The sequence below is a fragment of the Durio zibethinus genome, chromosome 15 (genome assembly GCF_047325235.1).
Source record: "Durio zibethinus cultivar Kanyao isolate XHJ-2024 chromosome 15, ASM4732523v1, whole genome shotgun sequence".
Classification (NCBI taxonomy): Eukaryota; Viridiplantae; Streptophyta; class Magnoliopsida; order Malvales; family Malvaceae; genus Durio; species Durio zibethinus.
Window position 1 is genome coordinate 3,687,997 of NC_143176.1, and position 18,221 is coordinate 3,706,217.

General features: G+C 29.5%; 1 pseudogene; it reads right to left on the reverse strand.

The window, feature by feature from the left end:
* Positions 1–14,693: 14,693 nt before the first annotated feature.
* LOC111301904 (protein IWS1 homolog 1 pseudogene) lies at positions 14,694–16,401 on the reverse strand (annotated as a pseudogene).
* Positions 16,402–18,221: the final 1,820 nt, after the last annotated feature.

Here is an 18,221-nt window from a genome sequence, read left to right on the forward strand (position 1 = left end):
TTTATGCCCAGAAAATATTTGGTTTATATATGTGATACTACGAATAACATTTTAAAATTTACATAATAAACATTGTTTTATTTCAATAATTTGACTACACATCCGAATTTAAAACTGATAATGTTGTCATATTAATATACTTTTCTAAAATAATCGTACTCAATAATATATTAAGTACATATAATGTATTCATATGAAGTATACCAATAATATTAAACCAATACCTCAATCTACAAATTTAAATTTTTCATTCAACATGGCATGTTAAAAATATTATAACAATTTGTTCCTCATATATTTACATTCAACTAATAATGTCTAACCTCAAAGTTTATCAACATTTATAAATGATAATATATATTCACACAATTCTTTACGGACTTCATCCAATTCCTCTATCGGGAAGCTTTTTTTACTTTTTCACTAAAATAAATCAGAAGTAAATGTTAATAAATGAGAACATAATTTAGCTTTTTATTTTTTTAAAAATATAACGAGTTTATGAAATCTATACTAACCTTAAATGGTGTGGTCATAAAATCATATAAAACTATCTTTCACATAAAATGAAGGACATAATATCCACATTCAGTATTATCAGGTTGACGAGGGACCTGAAAATTAAATTGAATGGGTTTAGAAAATATTTATCTACACAAACTTAGCATAAATGAATAAATTTCACATTCATCGGTAATGACACCGATTTTGATTTTTTTGTCTTCTTATCGAATACAAATATTACCTTAAACTAAAAAGAAAAAAATTACTTAATACATAAATAAAACTACTTATGAAAAAAATAGAAGATATATAATATAATAAAGTGTAATACCTCTTTATAAAAGTTTGAATATTGAGGTTAGGCATTGCCGTTGGATTAACTGAGTTAAGTAAGTATAGCGTTAAGGATTTAGTGTCAATCATAATAAGCACCCAATGATGATTGTAAAATAATAATAATGATATATTCAGATTATGCATCAGATCAGATTTGGGTAAGGTTGCAATATAACTTACTGTGTATTATGTGAGAGCAAATAATAATCAGTCGATCTTTTTATGCATTCAATCACATGATTAGCATGATAAGCTACTGTGCCATTCTGCTCACTAATGAAGTTGGGGTCAACGAATCTAAAGTTGTTGGTCAACTATCTCCTATTGAGCTCTCTATATAGGAAGCTGCACGATAACAATCAACAATGCTAGTTAGTATTACACCGTAATATAGATTAATACATATTGAATATGTGTATTTATATTTATAAGCTAATATCATATAAGCAACAATGTCAACAGCTAATAATTCATCCAGTTCACAAAATTCTTTAACCTCTTCCCCACCAATGAAAGAAAATGATGGTTTATCAAATAATCCTTCCTCAGACTCAATGGTTATTAAGTTTCCTCTGGATAAATGCTTCAATGAATAATTAGATAACTCATCTATGGTAGCTTGAATAAAGGTCATACTCTGAGTCCTAACATCTTGCTACAATATTTAATGAAATATAAGTATTAAAACTAAATCAATAAATATAATAAATAAATTAATATTAAACTTATAAACAAAATCATACTTCATGGGTGGTAACGGAGGATGGGTTTGCTAACTGACTTACAATGAAAGCTTATCTTATGTAGATAATGCTATCAGACTGGGCTACTGGCATGCTATGCTGTATTGTTGCTAACATGGACTCCAAAGTAACGAGTCTTTGCTGTTGCTCATTGAGGCATTGCTCCTAGTCATCAATTCATTATTGTTATGGCTCAATGATTGCTTCTTATTGTGCATTTCTCATTTGTGGGATTTTGGGTTGATTACTAAAAAACTTTGATGGCAAGATAAATTTACCAACCCCACGAATCCGACCAGGCATTTCTTTAGCACCTAATACTAAAGACAATGGATCTTTGCCATACTGGGTTATCAGTTCACCAAATTTGACTTTGACAGTATAATCATCATAAAAGACAATAATAAGATGGGCTGTAACAACAAATTTATACAAGCTAGTATATAATCATGCATATAATTACAATGCTAATCATACATAATATTAAAAAAATAGTTATACATACAATCTTTTTTACCATTTTTTCGATTGCTTCATCTCCAAAGGATCCATCATTTCGTAGATGTCCTTATTTCCAGACATCTTATCTGGAAACTTTGGTGCCAAGCTTGCTGATTCTTATTAAATTACTACAATATAAGAATCAAAATGTTTGAAATAAATGTTCACAAATATTCATTAATGAGTATAAAATAAGTATGCGAATAAATAAAAGCTCATATTTCACATTTGCATATCATTTTCTCACTGTCCGATGGTGATATTGTTATTTGGCTTGAATGTTTCGTTGGTTTTCTTTGATTTTCTACAAAAGAAAAAAATTACATCAATCACATATGAAGATCAAATGATATATTGCATAAAGACTTATAAATAATTTTTTTGATAATGAGTTTACGTACTGAGAAATCTTTTGAAAGTCGATATCGAACAAAATTTATCCAATCTTTAACACTTATTACATCTGTATATGATGCTGGTGGAACAGCCAATACATCACCTTGATTAGCCAATGGTAAAATATGTTAAGTTGTCAATCTACTTTTAAAGTCTCTGAATACTTTCCTAGTAGATTGCAATATCATCTTTTTATAGTTAATTGAGATGTCAAACCATTCCTAAATAATTTAACACAATTAGTATGAACACATTGAATTTTAATTAAATGATCATTTAACAAATTTTACGAAATAGTTAAATAAATACACCATAACTGACTGCCATATATCATCATTTAGATCATCAGAAACTCATCACCAATTAGTGTACATAATTGAAATCCTACTACAGATGATGGCTCTAACATGAGTAGCCAACTTGACAGCTCCTTCAGACACAGGTTGCCCACTTTTATTGAAGTCAACATGAATTTTTGTGTCACTCATTTTAATTTGTTTATTTGGGCCTTTTTTCTTTTTTTTAGCCTATAGGTGTATCTTGTACATGTTCAATAAAAGGAGAATGATGTTGTTCAGAGTCTATAATACCTGCGATTTTGATCATAATTATATGAATTACATAAAATGATCATTTAAATTTAACATTATACGTAATTAAATACAACTAATACCATATTATGTATAGAAACACCATTCTGCAAACCAATAAGTAATGTGCTTAGACACATCATTCAACAAATCATTCAAAAACACTATTCAGCAAACCATTCAACGTACGATTCAGTATACCAATATGATACAATACCATTAAGCAAAACAATATCACACAACGAGGTTTAGCAAACTACAATATTTAAAGAAAACTACACAAAAATAATATAATTACAATGAAAAGTGCTTGGATAACTATACTTATGATGAAATTAATAAAAATATATATGCATATGTAAATAGTAAGGAACTGAAAAAAAATAGCTCTATCGAATAATATAAACAATATAGTAAACAAAAAAAAAATAAAGACATTGATAAATAGAAAGGTGCGCGTCGTTGATTTATTGAAGGTCAGTGACGACGATAGGGATAAAGAAACTAAAAGTCTGATAAAATGTGTTTATGGGTTTGGTTTGGTTGATTAATACAGCTTTTAATCATTCTATGTACTAACAGTTTGTGATTATGATGTTTAAGACAGGGGAATGAATATAAAAATTATTATTAAAGGCATTTTTCTAAAACAAATGCCTTTAATAATCCCCTTAAAATTTTAGTTGGAGATTATTAAAGGCATTTTTTAATAAAAGATGCCTTTAGTAATCCAAAAAATAATTTTTTAAAAAAAATTATTAAAGGTGTTTTTCCTTAAAAAATACCTTTGATAATTCTGAACAAAAATTATTGAAGGTATTTTTAGTAGAAAATCGCATTCACTGATATTCTTATGATAAGAATGAAGAGAATTATTGAAAGTGTATTATCCAAAAAATGCCTTCAATAAATTCTTTCAAAAAATTATAACAAATTACTGAAGGCATTTTTCTGAAAAAAAATGCTTTCAAAAATCTCTTTAACATTATTCAAGGCATTTTATACTAAACAATGCCTTTAATAATTTCAAAAAATTTTTTAAAAAAATTATTGAAGGTATTTGTTCTAAAAAAATGCCTTCAATAATTATGTACAAAAATTAAAACGAATTAGTGAATGCATTTTTCTAGAATAAACGCCTTTACTAACTATCTTAAAATTTAAGCAGTGAAATATTGAATGTATTTTTCATTAGAAGATGCCTTTAATAATCCTAAAAATTTTTTAAAAAAATTATTAAAGGCGTTTGTTCTAAAAAATTACCTTCAATAATTATGTCAAAATTTAAAAGAAATTATTAAAGGCACTTTTTTAGAATAAACGCCTTCACTAATCATCTTAAAATTTGAGTACTGATATATTAAAGGCGTTTTTCACTAGAAAGTACCTTTAATAATTCCAAAATTTTTTAAAATGAAATTATTAAAGACGTTCGTTCTCAAGAAATGCCTTCAATAATTATGTACATAAATTAAATAAAATCAGTAAAGGTATTTTTCTAGAATAGATGCCTTCACTAACCGTTTTAAAATTTGAGTAGTGAACTATTAAAGGCGTTTTCACTAGAAGACACCTTTAATAATCTCAAAAATTTTAAAAAAAATTATTGAAGGTGTTTGTTCTCAAAAAATACCTTCAATAATTATGTACAAAATTTTAAAAGAATTATTGAAGGTATTTTTCTAGAATAAATGCCTTCACTAATCATCTTAAAATTTGAATAGTAGAATATTAAAGGCGTTTTTCATTAGAAGACGCTTTTAATAATCCTAAAATTTTTTTAAAAAAATTTATTGAAGGTGTTTATTATCAAAAAATAACTTCAATAATTATATACAAATTTTAAAATAAATTATTAAAGGTATTTTCCTAGAATAAACCCTTCACTAACTGTCTTAAAATTTAGTAGTGAAATATTGAAGGCGTTTTCACTAGAAGTCGCTTTTAATGAATAAATTTTCTAAAATGAAATTATTGAAGGCATTGGTTCTCAAAAAACACCTTCAATAATTATGTACATAAATTAAATGAAATCAATAAAGGTGTTTTTCTAGAATAAAACCTTCACTAACCATCTTAAAATTTGAGTAGTGAAATATTAAAGGCATTTTTCACTGGAAGACTCCTTTAATAATCTCAAAAAATTTTTTAAAAAATTATTGAAAGCATTTGTTCCCAAAGAATGCCTTTAATAATTATGTACATAAATTAAAAAAAATAGTGAAGGTGTTTTTCTAGAATAAACGCTTTCACTAACCGTCTTGAATTTTGAGTAGTGAAATATTGAAGGTATTTTGCACTAGAAAACGCCTTCAATAAATTTCTTCAAAAAGTAAAACAAATTAGTCAAGATGTTTTTCTGGAATAAATGCCTTTAATAACCCTTTAAAATTTTGGTAGTGTAATATTAAATGCGTTTTGTGCAGAATACGCCTTTAATAATCCTAAACAATTTTTTAAAAAAAATTATTGAAAACGTTTTTAGTTGAAAATTATCTTTATTGATATTCATAGATAAAAATAAGAGAATTATTGAAGGCATATTATGTAAAAAATACCTTTAATAAATACACCATAAAACTTAGATGAAATCAGTGAAGGTGTTTTTGGGACGTAAACACTTTTAATAATCTAAAATTATTCTACTATGACTCTATTGAAGACGCCTATAATATATTCAAAAAATATTTAAGAAAAAACTATTGAAGGCATTTTTCTTAGTAAACACCTTCAATAATTCAGTCCAATAAAATTACCTCCAAACTTAGTGCATCCAATCACCAACTTCAAACTTCATCTTTATTATTTTACTATGTCTCTTTCTAGGTCAATCACAATTTACTTTTCCTTTCCTTCAGCTTCTAGTGTTCGACCATTGTCTTTTAGAACCCTATTTTGACTATTCATTAGTTATTTACTTTAGCTTTTACTTTATTCGACTATTTTTTCAGCTTTTGCAATTCGTGATTCTCTTTTTGGTTTAAACAATTTTCTCCAAAACCCACCTTCCTCAAACCATTTGTAACCCATAATCCACTTCTCTTTACCTTTCATTTTTTTCTTCTTTTGGGTTCCCTTTATACCTATTTTACTTTATTTCAACCTCAACCACAAATTCTCTTGGGTACTGTCTACATTAGCAGTAGAGTTTTAACATTCATGATATCAAGTAGCTGATAAAATACTTCATAACAAAGAGTTCTTATTTTTTATAAGTACTGATCTTATTATTATCTTTTGTTTAAAACATAGTAAACTTAAGTATTTTACATGTTCATTTTCATATAAATTATTTATGTACATTTGGTCTGATAATGTAACAAGTATTAAATGGATAAGAGTTGGATGCAAAAGTTAAGATTAAGTTAAGAGTACAGAGATGGAATGAAATTTTTTTTTAATTTTGCATTTGAGAATACAAATGAAGATAATATGACATTATGCACATGTGTGAAGTGTGCTAATATTGATTGACAAATGCGTCAAGTTATTTTTAACATTTAATTTGTATGAAATTTCTCTCGGGATATGTTAATTGGTATTTTCATGGAGAGTCTGTACCATTAAGGTCTTTCATTAGAGTTCTTTCAACTTCAAGGGCTCTCCAACACTAACATGATCCTTTTATAGCAAATGGCATTGAAGACATGTTACGAGATGCTTTTAACATTCATAACCAATATTTTTGTAATCTTTCTCCCTAAAATTATGGATTTAATCAGTTCAATATTGAAATGAATGAATTTGGTGAACTTGAGATAGGTGTATGTGACCAATAACCTAGAGAAGAAGCATTGAAGTTTTATAGGTTGCTTGAGGATATGAATGAAAAACTTTATGAGAGATCAAAGCATTTAAGGTTATCTTTCTGTTTTCATCTTTTTTGAAATGCTTATATGGATGAATGGGAAACTCTCTAACTTAGTTTATGAAAAAAATGTTTCATTTTACAAAAATTCCTGAATCTTGTAAGGAATCAAAGAAGATAATCAAGGATTTAGGTCTCGGATATGAAAAAATTCATAGTTGTCCCAATGATTGCATATTGTATTCGGGTGATAGAAAAATAAAAAATCTTATCATTTATGTGGTATTTTTCATTGGGTGAACAAAAACCTCGATGAAAGGTTGAATGAGGATGGTGATAAGGACTGTGTCAAAAAGAAGCCTATTAAGGTTTTATGCTATTTTTCAATAATACTAAGACTTTAACAACTCTTCATGTCTTCCAAAACTATAAATTCAATGAGGTGACATCATGAGAAGCGGACAGATGATGGATCATTGGGCTATTCTATAGAATTTTTGGCATGAAAATCATTTTATTCTAGGTTTCCAAACTTTGCATCTAATCTTCTAAATGTTATACTTAGACTAGCATCTGATGGACTTAACCCGTTCAAAATGATAAATACTTCTTATAGTACTTTGCTAGTTATATTAATTCATTATAATTTGTCACCATGAATTGCTATGAAGCAATAGTTTTTTATATTATCTATGATAATTTTCAGGAAAAAAGATTTGGGTAGTGATATAGATATCTACTTACAACCTCTTATTAAAAAGTAAAGTAATTATGGGAATGAGTTGAGACCTATGATGCATAAAAAAATAAAACTTTAATATGCGTGCTACTTTATTATGTACTATCAATGATTTTTTTACTTATACGAATTTATCTGATTGGAGTACAAAAAGTCATTATGCTTATCCACGTTATGCTGTACAGACATATTCAAAATGGTTACCTAATGGTAAGAAGTTCTGTTATATAGGACATCATCGATGGTTTAATGATAATCATCGATTTAGATTTAAAAAATATCTCTTTGATGAAACTGAAGAGTTGAAGAGATTGCCTTTACCCATTAGTGGGTCTAATATATTATCAAAGTTAAAAAATATTAATTTCACTTATGAAAAAATGACTCTATCAAGGAAAAGAGTGAGGGACATCTTTAAAGATGTTTGACATCATATTATGCAAGTTGGTGATGCTGATACTGAAGTTGGTGACCTTAATATTCAAAGTGATAAAAAGGACGATAAAGAAAATGACCCCAATAAGTCTAATTTGTGAAAAAAGAAGTATTTTTTTTAATTTACCTTATTAAGAATATAATTTATTACATCATAACATTGATTTGATGCACATAGAGAAGAATATTTGTGAAAATTTTATCAGGATAATTTTTAATATGAATAGAAGATATGGGGATTCGTCCTGACCTTTATCCGAAGTTGCTTTCTAATGGCAAATATCGATTGTCTACTGCTTGTTTTGGGATTTTTAAAGCTGAAAAAGATGTGTTTTGCAAGGTTTTGAAAAATGTCAAAGTTTCGGATGGCTATGTGTCAAATATATTGAAATGTGTGAATCTGAAAGAGCAAAAAAAAATTTTGTTGAAGTCACATGATTATCACATTTTGATGCAAGATTTACTTTTAATTGTTTTACATTCATCAATGTCAAAACAAGTCACTTCTGTGGTAATTGAATTGAGTAACATATTTAAATCTCTATGTGAGAAATGTATGAATGTGGGAAAGCTTAACAAACTTCAAGATCAAGCCGCGATTACTATATGCCATTTAGAGATTATTTTTCTTCCAAACTTCTTCACTATTATGATGCATTTGGTTATTTATCTTTCATATGAAGCAAAAGTCTATGTGTCAATTTATTATCGATAGATATATCTTATTGAAAATTATTATTGTTTAATAGATTGATTAGGTTTTTATTGATGATTATGCCACTCTACTTAAAAAGATATATGACTAATATTTTATGCGATAGATTTTTAGGGCGGTTAAAGTCTTATTATCACAATAAACTCTATCTGAAAGGTTCTATTGCTGAAGGATATTTAACAAAATAATGTATAACATTTTATTCTCGTTATTTGAAAGATATTGAAATAAGATTTAATAGACCATCGAGAAATGTTAGTATACAGCATGTTGACTCTACCTACAGTTATTTTTTTCAAAGTTTTGGACAACAATAGACAAAGCAGAAATGGTGGAGTTAGATGATAAATCTTGGATATAAGCACATCAATATGTTCTTTTTCATCATGACTTTATTGAATCGTTTCACACATAAGTTTTTTCACAAGAAAATTATTCATTACATTAAGCATAATTTATTGTATTTTTTATTGTTAATACTTTATCATGATGCTTTATAATGAGTATAAAAATAATTTGAAAGCTCATGCACATTATTAACGATCAAACCCTCGAGAGCTTGATAAGTTGTTTGTAAAAAATTTTTATGAATGGTTATGAGTAATTGTAAGTAATACTTTCCATTATGAGAAATCTACATAAAATGCTTACGATATAACTAACATTAATAATATAAATATATTTATTCTACTTTTATAAGTTTGAAGTGGAAGGCTTGTTAGTGAAAAGGTGAAGTGTTTTTCACAAGGTCCGAACAGAATTATGAAATGATACAAAGGTTTCATCATTAATGGATTTAGATTTCACACTAAATCCTGTAAGAGATTTAGAAGTACATGAAATTCAGGAGTTGTTGTTACTTCATCAAATACTAGTTATGCTAGTATTAGGGACACAAACCCTTTAAAAGGAAATGTTGACTATTATGGCATGATTAATGACATTATAGAGTTGTATTCTTATGGCAAGTAGAAAGTTATCTTATTTCGATTTGATTGGGATTATGTGAATAGTGCAAAAAGTATTAAGAAAGATTAATATGGATTTACACTTGTGAATTTTTCTCGATTAATTCACACTGGACAATAACTCATCGATGAATCTTATGTTTTTTCATCTCAAGTCAAACAAGTTTTTTATTTTGAAAATTCCAAAGAATTGGGTTAGTTTGTTGTTCTTCGAAACATACCTAAAACTTATTTGATATAAGGTTATATACAAGAGACGATGTTGAACATGAAACTGAATGTTATCCTTTTGCTGAACAAAACTTGGATAAAAATATCTCTAGTACCTATGTTCAGTGGGTCTGCAATGATATTAATGAAGACATTTATGAACCATGATGGATCATCTATATTTTATAATTCAAGTGTTTAAGACATAATATAGTAAATGATTGTATGTAATTAATGTCGCATTCGCTACTGTATAGATAAAGTAAATGTTAATCATACATTATTTTCTTATTTAATTAAATCGATATGTTTTTTATATATCATAGGTTACTATTTCTTAACTTTTCAATGTCTTTATGTATGTTTTAAACTAATATATTTTATATATTTGCTTTTATGATGCAGGTAAGCAACAATATGAAAGAGTGGATTGAAAAAAATACATATAAGAGATATTAGTTTAGAACCATCTGTGGCACTTATTGATATTGGCTATAAACTGAATTTTTTAGAGGGAAATAAGCGTACTGTCAGATCTAACTCAGTCACTTATAACTCTTCAACTGATATTGGATCTGGCAATACAGGAGATCTAGGTTTAAATAGTATCCCGTCAATTAATTATGCTTTAAATTTGAATGCAGGTATCATATACCCCATATTTAGAATTCGATTATAATGATAAAAGTATTGGCATTTAGAAATTTATTTTTTATTTTTTGTAGTTGATAACAATGGTCAACGGAGGACTAAAGGCCAAACAACTTTGAAGGAATTGTTTGCACTACCTCTAAAAGAGCGTATTGTAGTGTTTGCAAATTTTGATAGGCAACCAATTAGTGAAGAGACTCAACTGTTGACTAGATTTCTAGGCATGATTACCCGTAATGGAATAAAATTACCTATTTATTATGAAATATGGCATAAAGTTTTAGCAAAAGTTAAGGCCAATGCTTTAAACTTTATTGAGGTATTAGTATAATTAATTACATATAAAAAAATTAATTATTTTAAATTTTGTTTATTGATTAAAACTTTTCTTTATGTATTATTATGTTAAGATTTGTACTTGAAATACCAACTTCATTTGTGCTTAAGTTATTGGGAAAGAAATGGAAATATTATAAGCATAATGTGAAGAATAAGTATTTCAATCGAAATACTACTGTAGTGGCGATGATGAAAAATCTATCCCGTAATGTGATTAGGTGGCAATATGAATAATTAGTTAGATTTTGATTCTCAAGAAAATGAGATGTACTAATTTATAACTTTGTATAATAGAATGAAATAATGAAAGTGTTTTATGCTTTAAGTTGGTAATATTTGTATTTCTACCATATATGCAATTATTTTTTATGATAGAAAAAAAATAAATTGGGATTGGTAGCAGAAAATATAGCCACACAAGTGGATCTAAAAGTTTTACAAGAAAGCAAAAAGAAATAGTAAGTTTATGATTTTAAACTTATTCCAATGAATAAACTTTTTGTGTTGTTAAAAAGTAAATATGCAAATTAACAGTTATTGTTCTATTTTAATAGTTTTGATAGTTTCAATACATGATATTAAACTTATATGTGTTTAATATTTAGTTGACATGAATGATATGTATGAAAAAGTTATTATTTACATCTATTTAGGTAAAAACATAAATTTGTTGTTATTGTTCTATTTAAACAGTTTGGATAGCTTCAATACTTAATATTAAACTTGTCCAATTGATTGAACTTGGTTTCTACAGTTGATATGGGTGAAAAAGTTGTCGTTTATCTCTATTTGAGACTATTTTTGTCTTTAAAAGGTAAAAATACAAATAAAACTTTTGGATGGCTTTCAACAGTTTGAATGGCTTCAATCAATGATATTAAACTTGTCCAAATAATTGAATTTGGTTGCCATGATCGATATGTGTGAAAAGCCAAAATGCTTTTATTGTTTGCATCTGTTTAAAACTATTGTGTTGTTAAAATGCCAAAATATAAATACATGATATTAAAATTATTCAAAATTTTTTAACTTGATTGACATGCTTGATATGCATGAATAAGTTGCGGTTGATATGTATCCTATCAAATAACATATGTTTTTATATAGGAGATTGAGATGGACGGTAAAATTGGATGTGTAAAACTTTTTCGCTTAACATACATAAAAAAATGGATCTTATATGAATGTCAAAACACAAAAAATTATGATAATTTGTAACATCTATTCTAACAAAAAGTAAATATTTACCCTTTTTAACATATTATCAATTAATCATTAAACTTGATAGTTGTATATGACTAATTTGCAGGAGAAAGCGAAAGAAAAAATGGTTGTTGAGATTGAAGTAGCATCTAATGGTTCTCTCAACACGTAAGAATTAGAAAATCAGATATTCATAGAAGTTGTTGAAAAAGAAAGGCATGGACGGGTCCGAGGCCTTAGATTGGGTCCAACACCATCTATTTACTATGGACGTAGCTCTCAGTAATTTACATTTTCAACCAGTTAGTATTCGTGAGATATTTCGATATTAAAAAAAGATTTGCAAACTATGCAATAATGTTTTCAGCAAATGAAAGCAGAAAGAGAACATGAGCATGCCAAAATTGAGGAAAAACTTGCTAGAATGGAGCAAGAGCATGCAAAATTTCAACAGTTGCATGATCGATTCTATCATCTTATGAATTTTGTGCAACAACAATTTTTAGGAACTTATCTCAGTGGTCCACTAACTTAGGTATTATATTTAGTAAATATTTATATTTTTTAATATAAAAAAAAGCTTACAATGAAGTGTTAAAAATTGTATGCTATTTTCAATAGGCTTTTGAGCACGTCAGTGACTAAGTTGGAAAAATTCTTTCATCAATTGACAGCCTTCAAAATCTATATAGTCATCAATTTCATACATTTTAATTTTTATTTTGTTAATGTATTAAAAAAATTTGAATGTTATTATACTAATTAGTAAACTTTGTATTAATTATATGCATATTTGAACGTGAATTAAGTTTATATTAATTTCAGTTTCTGAATTTAAGTTCGTTTATGAAAATAATAGATATTAATAAAAAATTTTTATTTAAAACAAATACATTTCTTAGTTTCGCGACATTTGCATTCAAGAATATCGCTAAATGAATAATTTAGTGGCGTTTGTACCATAAAACGCCACTAAAGGTAACGGCATTTTTACTAGAAAATGCACTAAATTAGCAGTAGTTTTTTTATACAAACGCCATCAAAGTAATGATATTTTTATAAAAAAAAATGTCATTAAATCAGCGGCGTCTCAAAGATATAAATGCACTAAAATAACGACGTTTTTTTATATACAAATACTACTAAAATAATAACATTTTTCAGATATAAATACCGCTAATATAGCGACGTTTTATAAATTCAAACGCTGCTAATATAGTGGCATTTTATAGCAAACGCCGCTATTTTTTGTATCACATGTATAGCCGACACTCTAACTGACGTTTTTTGCAAACGTCGTAAATCTTTTAACGGAGTTTATAAATACTGCTAAACGTTAAAAAAAAACGTCACTAAAAACCTAAACCTCTGTAATGATTCTTTAATGAATTAATTTGATATCTTATCTTCATTAAGATTAGCTAATATAAATATTTAAATACTTTCACTAATATAAATTTTTATATTACTTTTTTTTTTATTGGTCAATGTTTAAATTAATATACAATTTTATTATATTCATATGAAAAAATGCGGGTTTGGAACTTGTCCAGGTACAGCTTTAAAAACCAATTTATTTCCCAAGCAGCATTAAAAAAATGTGAAATACTATGTTAATATCCTCTTATTTTTACGGCATAAACATTTAATATTAAAATAAATAAATTATTTTGTTATCTCTTCATCATTAAGCAAAATTTTCTATTTTAATTGAATTTATATGATTTTATAACCAATTGTTCATGATCGATTAAAGCACTGATAAAAAAATAACAACAATTTCAATTTTTTTTTAAACATCAGTCAAGTTAACATCACAGTATTTTTTTTTTCTTTCATTTTCATTTATTTTTTCATTTTTTCAAAGTTACCGGCTTCTTGTTACTTTGGGGAAGCAGATTCCTTAAAATTTAATTAATACATCTTTCTCCTTCCACACTGGGCAGCTATTAAAGCAAAGATTATTCATTTCTTTAGGTCCAATTCATACATGAAACTGTTGATTAATATAAAGACCTGCATGCATGCATAGGAATTGAGCTGTTGCATGCTTATTTCACCCATATATGAACTCATCTGCACCGCATGTCAAACAATGTCCAAGATTCCAACCCATGTGGCCATTTCTGTTCTTTTTATCAGGAAACACATTAGGCTTAAGGATGCGTAATGTTTCATATCTTGATGTGATGTCTCAACAATAAGGAGCGGATTGGCATAACATTGCAATTAAGACCAACTGTACAAGAAAGTATGCAGAAAATTTCAGAGCATGATCAATCAATTGCTGAAAATTTTACTTCACAGAAGCAAGCGATTACAATGCATTGGCGTCCACTATTGATCAGAAGGCATCATTGATTGGTTTCCTCAGTCATCGCTGTCACTGATCTCACATACTAAATTCCTGTAGTTCGGTCTGCTGGTGACAGAAACAATGATTGCTTTGAGGGCTTAATTTCTTACCATAAATGGTGGCGAGGCGCCAATTTGCATGCTTAAGGGGCCTTGAGCAGTAATTGTCTGCTTTGATTCTCAGCTGTTCTACTGGCAGATCCCGAATGGCTCTACCAGTGCTTGGAGAATTGGCATTTTTTTCTCACTCCACTATGTATGGTTCACAAGGTATCCATTGATGATACCAGCAGGGGATATGGCTTTCGATGAGATATCATCTGAACCTTTTAAAGTCGTTGCTTCCATATGGAGGAACCATGCTCCCTCTTGATGCTGGAAAGCATACTTACTAGGCATAGATGAAAGCAGATGATAAAAGCACGATTTTTCATGACAAAGACAACGGAGAGCAACATTTTTGAATAATTATGACGAAAAATTTTCACTTCATTAATAACAACTTAAAAATTTACAGCAACTGTCAAAAATTTCAAATAATACTTGTATTAACTTGTTTAATATCAAAAGCTTAGTAGCATGCGACGACCCTGAGCACTCGGTTTTCCAGCTTGCAGCGGCTTCTTCTTTGATGCTTTTAACTGCTTCAACCTCTTAGCTATCCTTTGGCGGGAGTCTCCTTGTACTTGTTGTCTAGCATAAGCATTGAATATCTCTGGATTGCACTTGGATTGAGGATTCACCACATAAACCAATGGGGTTGGTTCAGGCCTTGTAACAGCTTGGCTTGAAGAAGATGGTCGGGAACTTAGCTTCTGCTGGTTGGAAACATTGAAGTCCAAATCAGCCTCTATATATTCCATGATTGCTGGTTTGCTCACAGACTTTTTCATCACGGGAACGTTAACATCGTCTTTGTTTCTCAAGTCAGCGAAACTTGTACTCTTGTTAAATATGATTCGGCTCCATTTATGAATCAAATCCTTAGCAAGTTTCTTGTTGGAAGTTGTTTCCTCTTCAGATTTAGATAGAAACATAATCACCCTCCCAAGACCGCTTTTCTTGAGCTGCTCTCGTCGTTCTTGTTGTTCTAAATCGAGTGGGAAATCTGTCAAGATGTTCAAAATTGTGCCAAGGATAGTTGCGTTTGGTAAGCTGCCATCTGGAAGGGGCTCTAGCCAATTCTTGAAGAGTGTCAGAACTCCACGATCCAAAAACTCTAGTTGAAAACTTTTCTTGGACAAAACCTCGATAAGGAAAGGCAATTTCCGGAGTTTGTTGATGGCTGGTTGGCCTATTCTATTGAGTTGTGCATCGTCTTCAGCCACAAGCTCAAGCTCAGCCATTACTTTTTCAACAAACAGGATGATTTCTTCAGCACTTTTCTCGATCTTTCTCCTCCTTTTAACAGCATCAAACATGGCATTGATTTCTGGATCATCTCCATGAAAATCCTGTCCTCCCTTTCTCTTCTTTTCTTCCACAATACCTTGGTTCTTCATCAAGCTATCCTTGCGGGAAAAAAGATGGTAGACCATTATTCTGACGATAATACTGTAATCAAAGACTATATCTCAACTCTGTAATTTTTAAGATTACTTTGGTTAAGCCATTGAAAGGTGTATTTATAGGTGTCTGAAAATCCTAATACCAGTAGGTATCAGAGTAGTGTTAATCCTACTTATAATAGGATTAGGAAGTTTCCTTGATCCAACTGTCAGGATTAAGTTCACTTTCTGACAGCTGCATTTGATGTCTCATTATTTGTATATTGTGATGACTCGTGCCCATTTTGGAGGTGAAGAATTATCATCAAAGAGGGCAGAAATGAGATCAAAGAACATGTAAGAGCTTGGAGCAGCTTCTTGAAACTCACCTCATTTAGACTGGAGTTCTCATTCTTTAGCACAGTTAGCCATGTTTCCACACTTCAAAATATGATTTAGATTGTTTTAATGTGTCTTTTTCCCTCTGAATGCCTCTAAGAACAAAAAGATTAATACAATGTTCAATGGGGTATTGCTAAGGGAATCGGAAGAGATTGCAGGTGATGAAATTTGAACACAGAGAGTTAATGCCGGGATATATATAGTTATTGCACTAGTTCATTCTTTTTTAAAATATTTCCAACTTAGCATATTTACCAGATCACAAACTTGGTCTGACAGGACATAGACATGCTTTTGAGGTCAGTCTAAAGCAACTATGAAAAGATAGTCTGATATTAAAAAATATCTTGGTTTCTTGCTCATTTACCTTGTCTTGTATAGGTAACTTTACAAGGGGAAGTAACAATTCCAACCAGTTCAATCTTGTTACTGCACAAATACAAGCAGAAATGAAAGTCACTAAGTTGAAGTTTCAAAAACATGGGAATGATTTTGCTACTTTGCTAAGCACAACATTGTCATTTCGTTTTCAATAGTTTCTCGATATGGTCTTGATGTTTCTCTCAGATTTCAATGTGTATGTGCTTCTGGTTTCTCATGATTGAATTACCATGCTTCTTGCTTTTGTATTTCTACACTGTTTTTGAATAAAATAGATTTCTGGCAAAGTATTTGTGGGGTTGTGTACATCAAATTTGTCTAGAAAAGAAATATTAAATACAAAATACAAAAAAATAAAAATACGAAATACAAAAAATAATATAAAAATAATATAAAATACCAAAAAAAAAAAGAACAGAAAAAAGAAAAAATCGAGGATGGCAGTGGTGCCTTCCCCGGCACCACTGCCACCATACCCTACCACCTATCCTTCATCATGCCTTACCCCTCACCTCTCTGATCACCTAACCCTATCACTGTAAGATGTTGCCAAAAAAAATAAAAGAGGCATAGGAGTTGTGCTTGCACCCCCATGCCTAGGCCTGTGCCATTCCCTTAGGCACGGGGCACTGTCGGAGCTCTATAAATAGAGCTATTGGCCGATCAAAAAAAAAAAAGAAAAGAAAAACGAAGGAGAGATTTTACAAAAAAAAACTAAAAAAAAATCAACAGTCCTCCCCAAAGGAAGGAATCCAGCGCCGAGCTTCCTGCATAAAGAAGAAAAAAAGTCATTTTCAAAAAAATAAAAAGAGTCAGTTTAAAAAAAAATAGTTTCATCGAAACTTTAAAAGCAGATCTATGGATATGGGGAATCTTTTTGGTGAAAAGAAGGTCGGATCTGTATTCAGGAGGTCGAAAGGAGTTTTTGGGTATTTTTTAAAATTTTTTGGCACCGGCGACGGCAGCCGGAGCTCGTCGTCGACAAGGACTGCAGCAGCAGTTGTGATAGACGGCCACCGATCCCAGGTCGGCTGAAAAAAAAAGAGAAAAAAAGAAGTTTTTTTTTTTTATAAAAGGGAAGAAATGACAAAAAAAAATTTGGACTTTTATATAAGCTGTCAATAGCTAAAACGATGTTGTTTCAATAAACGCCCAAAACGACGTCGTTTTTTACACCCAGGATCCGTGCGTCAACTCGTGACCCAACCAAAGGTCCGCACACCTGACCCGCGACCCGCTTCTCCATCAGCCTCTGATCGGTCTAACTGAACCAGAGCCGAATCACTGAACCCGAGCCGAACCGATATCGAACTGCTGAACCAACAAGATTGAGTCGAATCTTCGGACCGAACCGCCCGTTGACCGGTCCAGTTTAGGTAAAAAAAAATTTTTTTAAATATTATTTTGGTTATTTTAATTATTATTTGATTAATATTTATGCATATCAAAATATTTATA